Below are 13507 nucleotides of genomic sequence, written 5' to 3'. Positions count from 1 at the left end.
ATGCGATCCGGACCATTTGTCCAGCAGATCCCACTGAAAAGTTCTTGCATGAAATCTGCCGACTGGAATTGCTTCGAAGGAAGTCACCATTTTTTTACCATGGCCCTTGTGCAATGATGCACTGATTTTAGGAGGTTCCTGACTAGCTCGGATAACTCCCTGGCTTTCTCTTCCGGGAGAAACACCTTTTTCTGGACTGTGTCCAGAATCATCCCTAAGCACAGGAGACTTGTTGTCGGGATCAGCTGCGATTTTGGAATATTTAGAATCCACCCCTGCTGTTGTAACAGTATCCGAGATAGTGCTACTCCGACCTCCAACTGTTCCCTGGACTTTGCCCTTATCAGGAGATCGTCCAAGTAAGGGATAATTAAGACGCCTTTTCTTCGAAGAAGAACCATCATTTCGGCCATTACCTTGGTAAAGACCCGGGGTGCCGTCTACAATCCAAACGGCAGCGTCTGAAACTGATAGTGACAGTTCTGTATCACGAACCTGAGGTACCCTTAGTGATAAGGGCAAATTTGGGACATGGAGGTAAGCATCCCTGATGTCTCGGGACACCATATAGTCCCCTTCTTCCCGGTTCGTTATCACTGCTCTGAGTGACTACATCTTGATTTGAACCTTTGTAAGTGTTCAAATTTTTTTAGATTTAGAATAGGTCTCACCTAGCCTTCTGGCTTCAGTACCACAATATAGTGTGGAATAATACCCCTTTTCTTGTTGTAGGAGGGGTAATTTAATTATCACCTGCTGGGAATACAGCTCGTGAATTGTTTCCCATACTGCCTCCTTGTCGGAGGGAGACCATGGTAAAGCAGACTTCAGGAGCCTGCGCAGGGGAAACGTCTCGACATTCCAATCTGTACCCCTGGGATACTACTTGTAGGATCCAGGGGTCCTGTACGGTCTCAGCGTCATGCTGAGAGCTTGTCAGAAGCGGTGGAACGCTTCTGTTCCTGGGAATGGGCTGCCTGCTGCAGTCTTCTTCCCTTTCCTCTATCCCTGGGCAGATATGACTCTTATAGGGACGAAAGGACTGAAGCTGAAAAGACGGTGTCTTTTTCTGCAGAGATGTGACTTAGGGTAAAAACGGTGGATTTTCCAGCAGTTGCCGTGGCCACCAGGTCCGATGGACCGACCCCAAATAACTCCTCTTCCTTTATACGGCAATACACCTTTGTGCCGTTTGGAATCTGCATCACCTGACCACTGTCGTGTCCATAAACATCTTCTGGCAGATATGGACATCGCACTTACTCTTGATGCCAGAGTGCAAATATCCCTCTGTGCATCTCGCATATATAGAAATGCATCCTTTAAATGCTCTATAGTCAATAAAATACTGTCCCTGTCAAGGGTATCAATATTTTTAGTCAGGGAATCCGACCAAGCCACCCCAGCTCTGCACATCCAGGCTGAGGCGATCGCTGGTCGCAGTATAACACCAGTATGTGTGTATATACTTTTTATGATATTTTCCAGCCTCCTGTCAGCTGGCTCCTTGAGGACGGCCCTATCTATAGACGGTACCGCCACTTGTTCTGATAAGCGTGTGAGCGCCTTATCCACCCTAAGGGGTGTTTCCCAACGCGCCCTAACTTCTGGCGGGAAAGGGTATACCGCCCATATTTTCTATCGGGGGGAACCCACGCATCATCACACACTTCATTTAATTTATCTGATTCAGGAAAAACTACGGTAGTTTTTTCACATCCCACATAATACCCTCTTTTGTGGTACTTGTAGTATCAGAAATATGTAACACCTCCTTCATTGCCCTTAACATGTGGCCCTAATAAGGAATACGTTTGTTTATTCACCGTCGACACTGGATTCAGTGTCCCTGTCTGTGTCTGTGTCGACCGACTAAAGTAAACGGGCGTTTTAAAACCCCTGACGGTGTTTTTGAGACGTCTGGACCGGTACTAATTGTTTGTCGGCCGTCTCATGTCGTCAACCGACCTTGGCGCGTGTTGACATTATCACGTAATTCCCTAAATAAGCCATCCATTCCGGTGTCGACTCCCTAGAGAGTGACATCACCATTACAGGCAATTGCTCCGCCTCCTCACCAACATCGTCCTCATACATGTCGACACACACGTACCGACACACAGCACACACACAGGGAATGCTCTGATAGAGGACAGGACCTACTAGCCCTTTGGAGAGACAGAGGGAGAGTTTGCCAGCACACACCAAAAACGCTATAATTATATAGGGACAACCTTATATAAGTGTTTTCCCTTATAGCATCTTTTTTATATATTTCTAACGCCAAATTAGTGCCCCCCCTCTCTGTTTTAACCCTGTTTCTGTAGTGCAGTGCAGGGGAGAGCCTGGGAGCCTTCCCTCCAGCCTTTCTGTGAGGGAAAATGGCGCTGTGTGCTGAGGAGATAGGCCCCGCCCCTTTTTCGGCGGCCTCGTCTCCCGCTCTTAACGGATTCTGGCAGGGGTTAAATATCTCCATATAGCCCCCGGAGGCTATATGTGAGGTATTTTTAGCCAAAAATAGGTTTTCATTTGCCTCCCAGGGCGCCCCCCTCCCAGCGCCCTGCACCCTCAGTAACTGCCGTGTGAAGTGTGCTGAGAGGAAATGGCGCACAGCTGCAGTGCTGTGCGCTACCTTAAGAAGACTGAGGAGTCTTCATGCCGCCGATTCTGGACCTTCTTCTTGTTTCAGCATCTGCAAGGGGGCCGGCGGCGAGGCTCCGGTGACCATCCAGGCTGTACCTGTGATCGTCCCTCTGGAGCTAATGTCCAGTAGCCAAAGAAGCCAATCCATCCTGCACGCAGGTGAGTTCACTTCTTCTCCCCTAAGTCCCTCGTTGCAGTGATCCTGTTGCCAGCAGGACTCACTGTAAAATAAAAAACCTAAGCTAAACTTTTCTAAGCAGCTCTTTAGGAGAGCCACCTAGATTGCACCCTTCTCGGCCGGGCACAAAAATCTAACTGAGGCTTGGAGGAGGGTCATAGGGGGAGGAGCCAGTGCACACCACCTGATCCTAAAGCTTTACTTTTTGTGCCCTGTCTCCTGCGGAGCCGCTATTCCCCATGGTCCTTTCAGGAACCCCAGCATCCACTAGGACGATAGAGAAATTCCCCCCCAGTGCCGGGTATATGCCCCCCCAATGCCGGGTATATGCCCCCAGTGCCAGATATTCCCCCCCCCCCCCAGTGCCTGCTTCCCCCCCAGTGCCAGGTATATGCCTCCAGTGCTGGGTATATGCCCCCCCCCCCCCCAGTGCCAGGTATATGCCCCCCCCCAGTGCCAGGTATATGCCCCCAGTGCCAGTTATATGCCCCCAGTGCCAGGTATATGCCCCCCCAGTGCCTGCTTCCCCCCCCAGTGCCAGGTATATGCCCCCAGTGCCGGGTATATGCCCCCCCAGTGCCAGATATTCTCCCACAGTGCCAGATATTCCCCCCCAGTGCCAGGTATATGCCCCCAGTGCCAGGTATATGCCCCCAGTGCCAGGTACATGCCCCCCAGTGCCAGTTATATGCTCCCAGTGCCAGGTATATGCCCCCAGTGCCAGATATTCCCCCCCAATGCCGGGTATATGCCCCCCCAATGCCGGGTATATGCCCCCAGTGCCAGATATTCCCCCCCCCCAGTGCCAGGTATATGCCTCCAGTGCTGGGTATATGCCCCCCCCCCAGTGCCAGGTATATGCCCCCCCCCAGTGCCAGGTATATGCCCCCAGTGCCAGGTACATGCCCCCAGTGCCAGGTATATGCCCCCCCCCCCAGTGCCGGGTATATGCCCCCCCAGTGCCAGGTACATGCCCTCAGTGCCGGGTATATGCCCCCCCAGTGCAAGGTATATGTCCCCAGTGCCAGATCTGTCCCCCCAGTGCCAGGTATATGTCCCCAGTGCCAGATCTGTCCCCCCAGTGCCAGGTATATGTCCCCAGTGCCAGATCTGTCCCCCCAGTGCCAGGTATATGCCGCAGTGCCTGCTCCCCCGGCCCCCCCTCCCCCCTCTATGTGTTGGAGGGACACGAGCGCATCGCGCGTCTCTCCTGTGTCCCTCCTGGCTCTCCCCCCGGCCGGTCTAATGAAGGAAGTGCCGTTCGTGAGCCAATCAGAGCTCACGAACGGCACATGCTTCCTTAGACAGCTGGGGGAGAGCCAGGAGGGACACAGGAGAGACGCGCGATGCGCTCGTGTCCCTCCAACACATAGGGGGGGGAGGGGGGGGACATAGGGGGGGGCCGGGGGAGCAGGCACCGCAGCAGGGAGGGAGAGGAGACCGCAGATTGACATGCGGACGTTCGTCCGCATGTCAATCTGTTCTAAATGCCGGCCGGCGGCTGTGGGCCCCTGAGTGCGGCGGGGCCCCAGTGCAATGCACTGCCTGCCCCGCCAGTAGTTCCGCCCCTGGTAACCATAAATATTTAGTATCACCCCCATGTATCACAGAGGGACTGGTGCAGATATCTCCGATACCTTCTGCGATCCCCCATTCCTGCCTGCAGCTGCAACCCCCATAGGTTTCTATGGGGGATACGATGCTGAGCGATTTACCAAACTCCAGAGAGCAAAGCATTCCCGGGCTTGGCCCCTACAGCTACAGCTACCTGAAGATGGCGTTAGTCCGCTGTAGCCTAAGGCTTGCAGATCGCATAATTAGCTAGCAGGGGGATCTCCTGTAACCCTTCCTTACAATGGCCGCAGGACTGAGCCAGCGGGACTGAGCATGTGCAGGAGTCCCACTACCACTTGGAGCACAACGCAGGGGTGGGCTCATTTCAGAGCCCCTGTTCCTGCGGGTGCTCAGTAATACATGATTGGCTCGGTATAATCGCATTCTGAAATACAATTCTGTGCGCTAATATCACGCCCATATCACATTGAGTATGTGATTAATGATAAATAGATCCCTCTGTGTCTTGGATATATACAGTATGTTAGTATATATGTAAGTGCTTACTGCACATACGTAAGAGATAAGAATGGTCCATGCTATGTTGTATTAGCCAGTGACTGGTGCATGTTACTATGGGTTAATATCCGTCAGTATATAATAGAAGATCCAGACAAAAGCCTTTAGACTTCTGACAGAACCAGATAGTGCAGTATACGGTGCCTGCTTGTATATGGACTGAACTGAGCATCAACAGATGATGGGACTCCCACATACGAGCTACATTTTATGTTAAAAAGATGAATAACCTTAAGGTGCATACACGCTAGATGACGTGCTCTATGAGCGATGTCATCTAGTGTTTCCTCCTCCCGGGCCGGGACGGTCGGCGGCAGTGCGTACACACTGAGCGATATGATGACCATGATATAATGCTGTGGCTGGGCCGTGAAGGCAGCTTTTGGACGACAGTCCAAATAGAGCATGCATGCACCACCGACATGAGGGTCGTTAACGACCGGCGGTGCCGACATCAGTTGTCGTTGCCGGCATACACACTTGCCAAGAAAGTGAACAACGTCGCTCAGGAAGGGTGAAAATGAGCGATGTTGTTCATTTTGTCGGCAAGTGTGTTTGCTCTTTTAGACAAAAGTTGAGTATTACACTCGCTTGTTTATTTGTTTGTTACTTTTGTAATAAATTATAAGTTCAACTTTTACTCACTCAGTTGGTCACCTGTAAAACCATTTAATGTCGATGAGAATGAAACCCACACAATATACATAACCATCGCTGTTACTTTGACCTTGCATTTTCCTATTAATCATGGCAATGTCAAAAGATAATATTTCAGAAAAGCAATAGGAACAAAAGACATAGACAAATTAATACAGGGCTAATAGAAGTAGGTGAGGTAGACAAGATGATTCTAAATAACCTTTATGTTTCCAGGTATATATTATTTATTTCATAGACTGGTTTTTTACTTCATTAATTTTATTATTATTCAATATAAAGGCTTATTTTGGAATACTTATGAACATATTCTACATTTGCTCATAGCATAAATTGTAATCATAAGAATAGCTTGTCTTTACCTGTTTTCAGCATAAAGCCAAATAGGTTCTTATCCACAGCCGATTACAGTATTTCAAGAACATTCCCTATTTCCTGCTTCCAAGTGGCATGGGGGCATATTCATCAAGAAAAAATTGAGCAATGATATTTTTTAGTTTTCAATTCTCAATGCATTCTCTAACAATTTATTCATGATTCACCATGCCCCCATGAGAAAATTACGACTTTCGAAAAACTGGTCATTTTGAGAAGACAGTTTTTCGAAAAGTGATAAAAAGTGATCTGCAGCCGCGGTCCCCCGCACCCCCCTGCTGGGTCTCTCTGATCCGCAGCTTCCCCCACTGCCGCCGTCACTTTAGTCCCGGGATCTCTCTGCAGCCGCGGTCCTCCAGACCACCCTGCTGGGTCTCTCTGAGCCGCATCTTCCCCCGCAAGCGGCTTAGTCCCGGGGCTGCCCCGGCTGCAGAGATCACTCTGCAGCTGCGGTCCCCTGCAGCCCCCAGCTGGGTCTCTCTGAGTCGCATCTTCCACTGCCGGCGACAGCATCCAGAGCCGCCTTAGCTATAGGCAGGTTAGGCATTTGGCTAGGGCATCCTAGGATGTCCCTGCAGTATCTCAAACTATCTGTTACTTTCTAAATGTATTCAATCAGTATTTGTCAAATAGAATGCACACTGTCCCTTGAACTCCCTCCGACATGCTTCAATGCCCCTGACTTGTGAGAGTTCAGAAAGCAGAAGCCCAGTAACTGCAATTCCTGGACCTGTGACATTTTCACTGACTATATAAGGTTATTACTGGATGGCTCCACATGATACCACATGTATTTTGGAATACTGCTCCACATAAATCTGACATCACCTATACCGCTTGTGCACATGGGAGAGGGGGACCCTGCTATCCTGTGTCCCTTATCTCTGTGCAAACCCCAGGTGTCTGCAGGGATATAACATGGGCAGTGTTCTCACTACACTTTATTTCCTAGTCAGTCCATGCCGTAAAATTCCCCTCCCATCCAGCACTGTAACGTGGTCAGTAAGTTGCATTGAGCTATTCCTATATGAAATATCAGTGCAGCGTGACTTTCAGACGCGTCAGACTGGAGAGCAGAGCATATTGCTCCCGCAGTATAAAATAAAGGTCATGCAGTTGCCGGGAGTAACAGACACCAGCAAACACACTGAACAGTGAAGAGAATGGACAGTTGCTACATGTTTGATACTGGTCTTTTTGTATAACCAGCAAGTATGGCAGTATCTGGACTTTGCTGCCATCTGTGTCCAACCAGCAAGCTAAAATAAAGGATGAGGCTTGCAAAGGACAGCATACCCTGTGAGGTCACATCCCTTGTACGGGTGCCCCTTTAACGGGTGTGAGCGCAAGCACTCACCCATCCTGCCACCCCCATCTCACAAAACGCAGTCACGGATCTAGGGAGCTGCATGGGTGCACACACTGACTGCAAGCACACCAGCAAGCAAAAGTAAGTTTTATTTAACAAAAATAACTACTAGCATTACTAATGTGGGGCATATGCATATTCCTCTGCTGCAATAGCTGCCGTGTATATGTCAGCTTGTGCAGAGATTTGGGGGCTGTCCACCATCTCGAACAGTTTCACGTTCAAACTCAGAAAAAAAAATGCTTTTTCTGAGTTTTATGAATGCCACAATTTCTACCATACCGGAGGAATGTAGAAATCATGACATATTAAGGATGATGATTATGCCCCATGGTCTTGACAGAGCAGGGCAAGTCTGTGTAGATTGAGAGTCAGTGGTTTGGAGTTGCACCATGGGAGCCCAATCTTAAAAATGATTTGCAGTGCTAATGTTAACTCCTCCCACCAAGATTGTGTGAAAATATATCTCTACTGCGCTTACCAAAAAAACTGCAATTACACCATTTTCCCAGTGATTTCTGTCTGCAGCACCGGCTGCGGAGAAAATCCGGAGGTATAAGTAGAATTATAAGGGTACAAGGTGTGCACCCATTATAGCAAACCAATGCTTGCTAGTTTTCGCAGTGTGGGCGATCAGATCCGAACTGCACATGCGTTTGCACTGCACATGCGTTTGCACCGCAATGCGCAGACGCAACGGACGGCTGCAACGGTGATCACCAGTCAGCAACGGGATGGTGCGAAGGATCCATTCGCACAGGCGTTCGCAAGGAGATTGACAGGAAGAAGCCGTTTGTGGGTGGCAACTGACCGTTTTCAGGGAGGGTATGTGATCCGGTCCCGATCAGCCTGTTCTCATTGCACTGGAAAAGTAAGTCCTGGGCTGCGCAGAGACTGCACAAAATCAGTTTGTGTAGCTCTGCTGCACATGCGATCGCACACCTGCACAGCGAAAATACACTCCCCCTGTAGACGGCGACTATCTGATCGCAGGGCAGCAAAAAACGCAGCCCAGCGATCAGATCTGAATGACCCCCTAAGTTCCCTGAAATATGTACAAAGAGAGTGACTATGGGCCTAAATCAGAAATGTATGTTAACCTGATGTTTACATACATCTCCGATGGTGTGAGTACTGTACATGAACAGATGCATTTAGTAATGTATTTAGCAATACATTATTCAGGGACAGCGCAGTAATCTAGCGACCAATGCATGTTAACCCACAGATTCCAGAATCTATGGATTACCCCGAGCGTTAAACTCCAGTAGGTGAATTTAACACAGCTGCAAGGAAGTACTGTATCTGTATTAAGTGCACCCTATGGGGCTTAACCCATGGGGTAAACCCTGCAGCTAATTGAATCCCTAGGGGAGGAATTCAATTGGGTGTTATTTTTTTTCTCCACAAAAAAAACCCCCTTGCGCTCACTTTTTTTGAAATGCCGTGTTCCCGTCACCCTGGATGAAAGAGTTATGAGGTATATAACTGTGACAGGGAGGGAAGGTGGCTCCTCTCAGCTCTGGCCCTATAGCAAGTGCAACTGCACTCCCTGCACCTATGATAGCTGTGCCCTTGTATCATAGTTGCCTACCCTCCCTCATTCTGCAAGAGACTCCCTGAAATAGTAGCAATCTCCCTCACTCCCTGAATGGTCCCTCAATCTCCCTGAAAAAAAGAAATCATAGATACATACATTTAAATGGGATCATCAGTGCCATTTCCCTGCATTGTTATAAGGCACAATGATCCCTATGGCTACATGCATTTTAAAGGTTTCTTGTGGCAACTTACAGTATATGGAACCTCTTGTAAAACACAATACACAAACAAATCCTGCAAAATATAAGTGTCTTTTCTTCAAGTAGATCTTACTAACTTTGGGGCTCATATACATTTGGATGTAAGTAATTTTCACGACACGCCTCTCAGATGTAGCAGTACATGCCCGCACTGATAGGTGTTACTTTCACAATCTCCCTGAAATGATTTTTCAAAAGTAGGCAAGTATGCCTTGTATATAACACATGTAACTGTGACAGGGAAGGTGGGCCCTCTCAGCTCTGGCCCCATAGCAGCTGCACTCCCTGCACCTATAGTAGCTACACCCTTGTATATAACACATGTAACTGTGACAGGGAAGGTGGGCCTCTCTCAGCTCTGGCCCCATAGCAGCTGCACTCCCTGCACCTATGATAGCTATGCCCTTGTATATAACACATGTAACTGTGACAGGGAAGGTGGGCCCCTCTCAGCACTGGCCCCATAGCAGCTGCACTCCCTACACCTATGATAGCTATGCCCTTGTTGCAATCTACAGTATTGTAAATCAGATCAATTGTATCTCTACATATGGCAATAAATCATTAATAAGGATCATATTTAAAAAGTTTGTTTGTTGAGCTATAAACTTAGCTTCCCCCACACAAACTGCAGTGTGGTGGTTCTGCATGACTGCCAAAAATACAGCTCAGTTAACCGTCACACATAGGGGGTAATTCAGACCTGATAGTAGCAGCAAATTTGTTAGCAGTTGGGAAAAACCTTGGGGGTCATTCCGACCCAGTTGCTCGCTGCAGTTTATCGCAGCGCAGCGGTCAGGTTGAAATTGCGCATGCGCTGGCGCCGCAGTGCGCCGGCTCATGCCGGACGGCCTGAGGCCGTCATTTCCCTGCGATCGCCTCTGCCTGATTGACAGGCAGAGGCGGTCGCTGGGCAGGAGGGGGCGGCACAGCGGCGTTTGGCCGCCGTTATGGGGGCGCAGTCCGGCCAATGCAGGGGTGGCCGAACCGTGCTTGGGGCGGGCCGCAGTGGCTGCATGACGTCATAGGCGGCCGCTGCGGGCCGGGGAGCGATGAGTAGCTCACGACCAGCGCGCTAAAGCTTCGCTGGTCGGGAGCTACTCTTGAAGTGCAAAGGCATCGCCGCTGTGCGATGCCTTTGCACTTCTGCTGGGGTAGGTAGCAGTGCCGCTTATACACACAATAATGCCCACGGTAGCAGTGCCGCTTATACACACACAATAATGCCCACAGTAGCAGTGCCGCTTACACACATAATAATGCCCACGGAAGCTGTGCTGCTTACACACATAATAATGCCCACGGTAGCAGTGCCACGTATACAGTTACACATATACGTGTGTGCCACTTATACACATGCACACAGTTTCAGTGCCACTTATACATATACTAATTGGCCACCCCTGTGTGTGAGATAGATAGATAGATAGATAGATAGATAGATAGATAGATAGATAGATAGATAGATAGATAGATAGATAGATAGATAGATAGATAGAGCTCTGGTAAAAAAAAAATACAAATAGAAAGCACACACTTACAGCAGCAGCATTCAATACATTAGAAAACAAAGTTTTCAAAGAGTTAAACTCACTTTTGGCACAGTTGGCCTGCTCTGACCATACTCAAGCCCCTGCATCAGCATGTTGTAGAGGGGGAGGGCTCGAGCTCAGGGAGAACAGAGAACAGCTTCATGTCGTAAATCACAAGCAGCCAGGAAGTGGAACAGAAAGTGAAAGTGGCCAGCCTGTGCGGACAATGGAGTGAAACCCCTCCTGCGTGTTCTGCTAGTAGGAGGAGGGAGGGAAGATCAGCTGGTGGACTGGACTCGAGCCTCTTGTTGCTGTGGCAGCCGGCAGCAGCAGCGCACAGCAGCAGAGTCTCAGCAGAGCAGGGAGAGCGCCTCTCTTGGCCAGCGCCTCCCTGCTTTGCAGACTCTGCTGAGCGGGTTGCGCCGGCTCTGTCTGCACATGTTATATCTGCCCCCCTGCAGTGCACATGGGGGGTCATTCCAAGTTGATCGCTCGCTAGCCACTCTTTGCAGCGCTGCGATCAGATAGTCGCCGCCTATGTGGGGGTGTATTTCCGCTTTGCAAGTGTGCGGACGCTTTTGCAGCCGAGTGGTACAAAAAAGTTTTTTTGCAGTTTCTGAATAGCACTGGACTTACACAGCCGCTGCGATCATTCCAGTCTTTTTGGTACCGGAATTGACGTCAGACACCCGCCCTGCAAACGCTTGGACACGCCTGCGTTTTTCCAAACACTCCCAGAAAACGGTCAGTTGACACCCACTAACGCCCTCTTTCTGTCAATCACCTTGCGATCGGCTGTGCGAATGGATTCTTCGTTAAATCCATCGCCCAGCACCGATCCTCTTTGTACCTGTACGACGCGCCTGCGCATTGCGGTGCATACGCATGCACCGTTTTGATGAGATTTAACCTGATCGCAGCGCTGCAAAAAGTTGCTAGCGAGCGATCAGCTTGGAATGACCCCCATGGTTTTGCCCAACTGCTAACAAATTTGCTGCTACGATCAGGTCTGAATTACCCTTATATTGCCTATAGATTGCGAGCAGGACCCTCTTACCTCTATTGTCTGTTATTACCCAGTCTAGTTTTATTACTGTTTTGTTCCCAACAGTAAAAGCGCAATGTTAAATAAATACACACCATCACAATTACAGCACCAGCATCTGCACTTCCATTTCATACAATAACGGCTCCACTCATCAGTGAGGTCTTCCACCCTGATTTATTACATACCAAATCAAATCTGATTCATTCTGATTTACATTGTGTATGGCATAGCCGTATTCCGTGCTGCGATTGCCCAATTTGCTTGGATTGGACCACAATGACCAACTGCCATCAGCATTCTTTTAAAAAATGAATTATCCCTGACATATAGTACATCTCTCTGAATGATCATATATAGAAGATACCCTCAATGCCTTTCCCAAACGCAGGTAATTTCCTGAGCTTTTCTCCCTCGGAAAATAACTTCTGTACAAAAGTGTATTATTCACGGCATGTGCTGAGATGAAAGCGCACAATCTCACACAGTTATTACAGCGCCTTCCCAGATCCCCCCTCCCTACATTGCAGTCCTGCAGCACTTCTCAAGAGCCGGGAAAGTCAAGTGGGTGATTAATCACTGGGAAAATAAGATATTTAGACTCCAGCGGTGAATTCCAACCTCATATTTATGTAACTTCAGCAAAATTCTAATCAAAAGAAGATTATGTTTTTCGTGGACTATATTGCAGGTCTGACACCAAAGGAGAATTGAGGATATTGTGGACTATGTTTAATCTGCATATAAATATCTATATTCTGTAACATAAGTGCCTAAGTGCGCATTATGAAGTGTATCCGTCTTTAACTGCACCACCAGCAATTTCAGCTCCAAAATCTGTGCAGCGTGTGTCAGAATAAATGGGTTTAATTAAGGCAAACGACAGGAAATGTATACTAACTACAAAGAGATTTTAATGTAACTTTATTATTGTACATGTTTTTTTGTAAGTTTATTTCTCTAAATATTTATTTTGTAGTAACATGTTTGGAGGCTGCCAAGTGACTTTCTCTTTGAGAGGAAGTGAAATATATTTCCTATGAGAATGCATGGCTAAAGTGCAGCACTGGGGATGGGGGTTGGAGCGGGAGAGAAAAATTGGGAATAGAACGTGGAGATATATGTGTGTGTGTGTGTGTGTGTGTGTGTGTGTGTGTGTGTGTGTGTGTGTGTGTGTGTGTGTGTGTGTGTGTGTGTTCATACTAGTATATATGCCATTGAGCTCTATAAGTATATGGAAAAATGACTGGTTAGAAAAATATCTTGGACCGGATCTAAGGACGCCGTGCAGGATGCAGGCCGAATTCTGATGTTTTTTTTTTTTAAAGAGGCAATCACTTACACTTAGGTATAGTGTTGCCTTATAAGAGATTGCCCCTTGAAAAAAAACAGAGTTTGGCAAGCTGCATTCTGCACAGCGTCCTTAAATCTGGACCATTATGTTTATAAAAGATGTTTATTTGTCAAATTGTCTAAATAAAGGAAGAAATAAATGTGTTCTTCAAATCACTGAGTCAGTTTCACAGTTTCATAATAAAGTCAACACGCACACATCTCCACATTCTGGGCCAAATGTAATAAAGTGAGAGTTTCAGAAAGTGAGAGATTTGATAAGGTTTTTCACGTTTTTTTTTAAAGTGGCAATCATTTACACTGAAAACCACGGTGATCTTGCTGTGTAAATGATTACCACCTTAAAAAAAAACTTCAAAACCTTACCAAATCTCTCACTTTTTGAAACTCTCACTCTATTACATTTGGCCCCCTATTCCC

General features: G+C 48.0%; 1 protein-coding gene across 1 annotated transcript in view; it reads right to left on the bottom strand.

Moving 5' to 3' along the window:
- LOC134943789 (POU domain, class 6, transcription factor 2-like) overlaps positions 1 to 10771 on the bottom strand; it is a 158050-nt gene extending 147279 nt beyond the window's left edge. Inside the window, exon 1 of the mRNA XM_063932423.1 lies at positions 10752 to 10771. The gene's annotated coding sequence lies outside the window, so the exon portion shown is untranslated. The remainder of the gene's footprint in view (positions 1 to 10751) is intronic.
- Positions 10772 to 13507: the final 2736 nt, after the last annotated feature.

The sequence above is a fragment of the Pseudophryne corroboree genome, chromosome 7 (genome assembly GCF_028390025.1).
Source record: "Pseudophryne corroboree isolate aPseCor3 chromosome 7, aPseCor3.hap2, whole genome shotgun sequence".
Classification (NCBI taxonomy): domain Eukaryota; kingdom Metazoa; phylum Chordata; class Amphibia; order Anura; family Myobatrachidae; genus Pseudophryne; species Pseudophryne corroboree.
The sequence above is the reverse complement of the archived record's forward strand: the minus strand, read 5'-3'. Positions and strand labels throughout refer to the sequence as shown.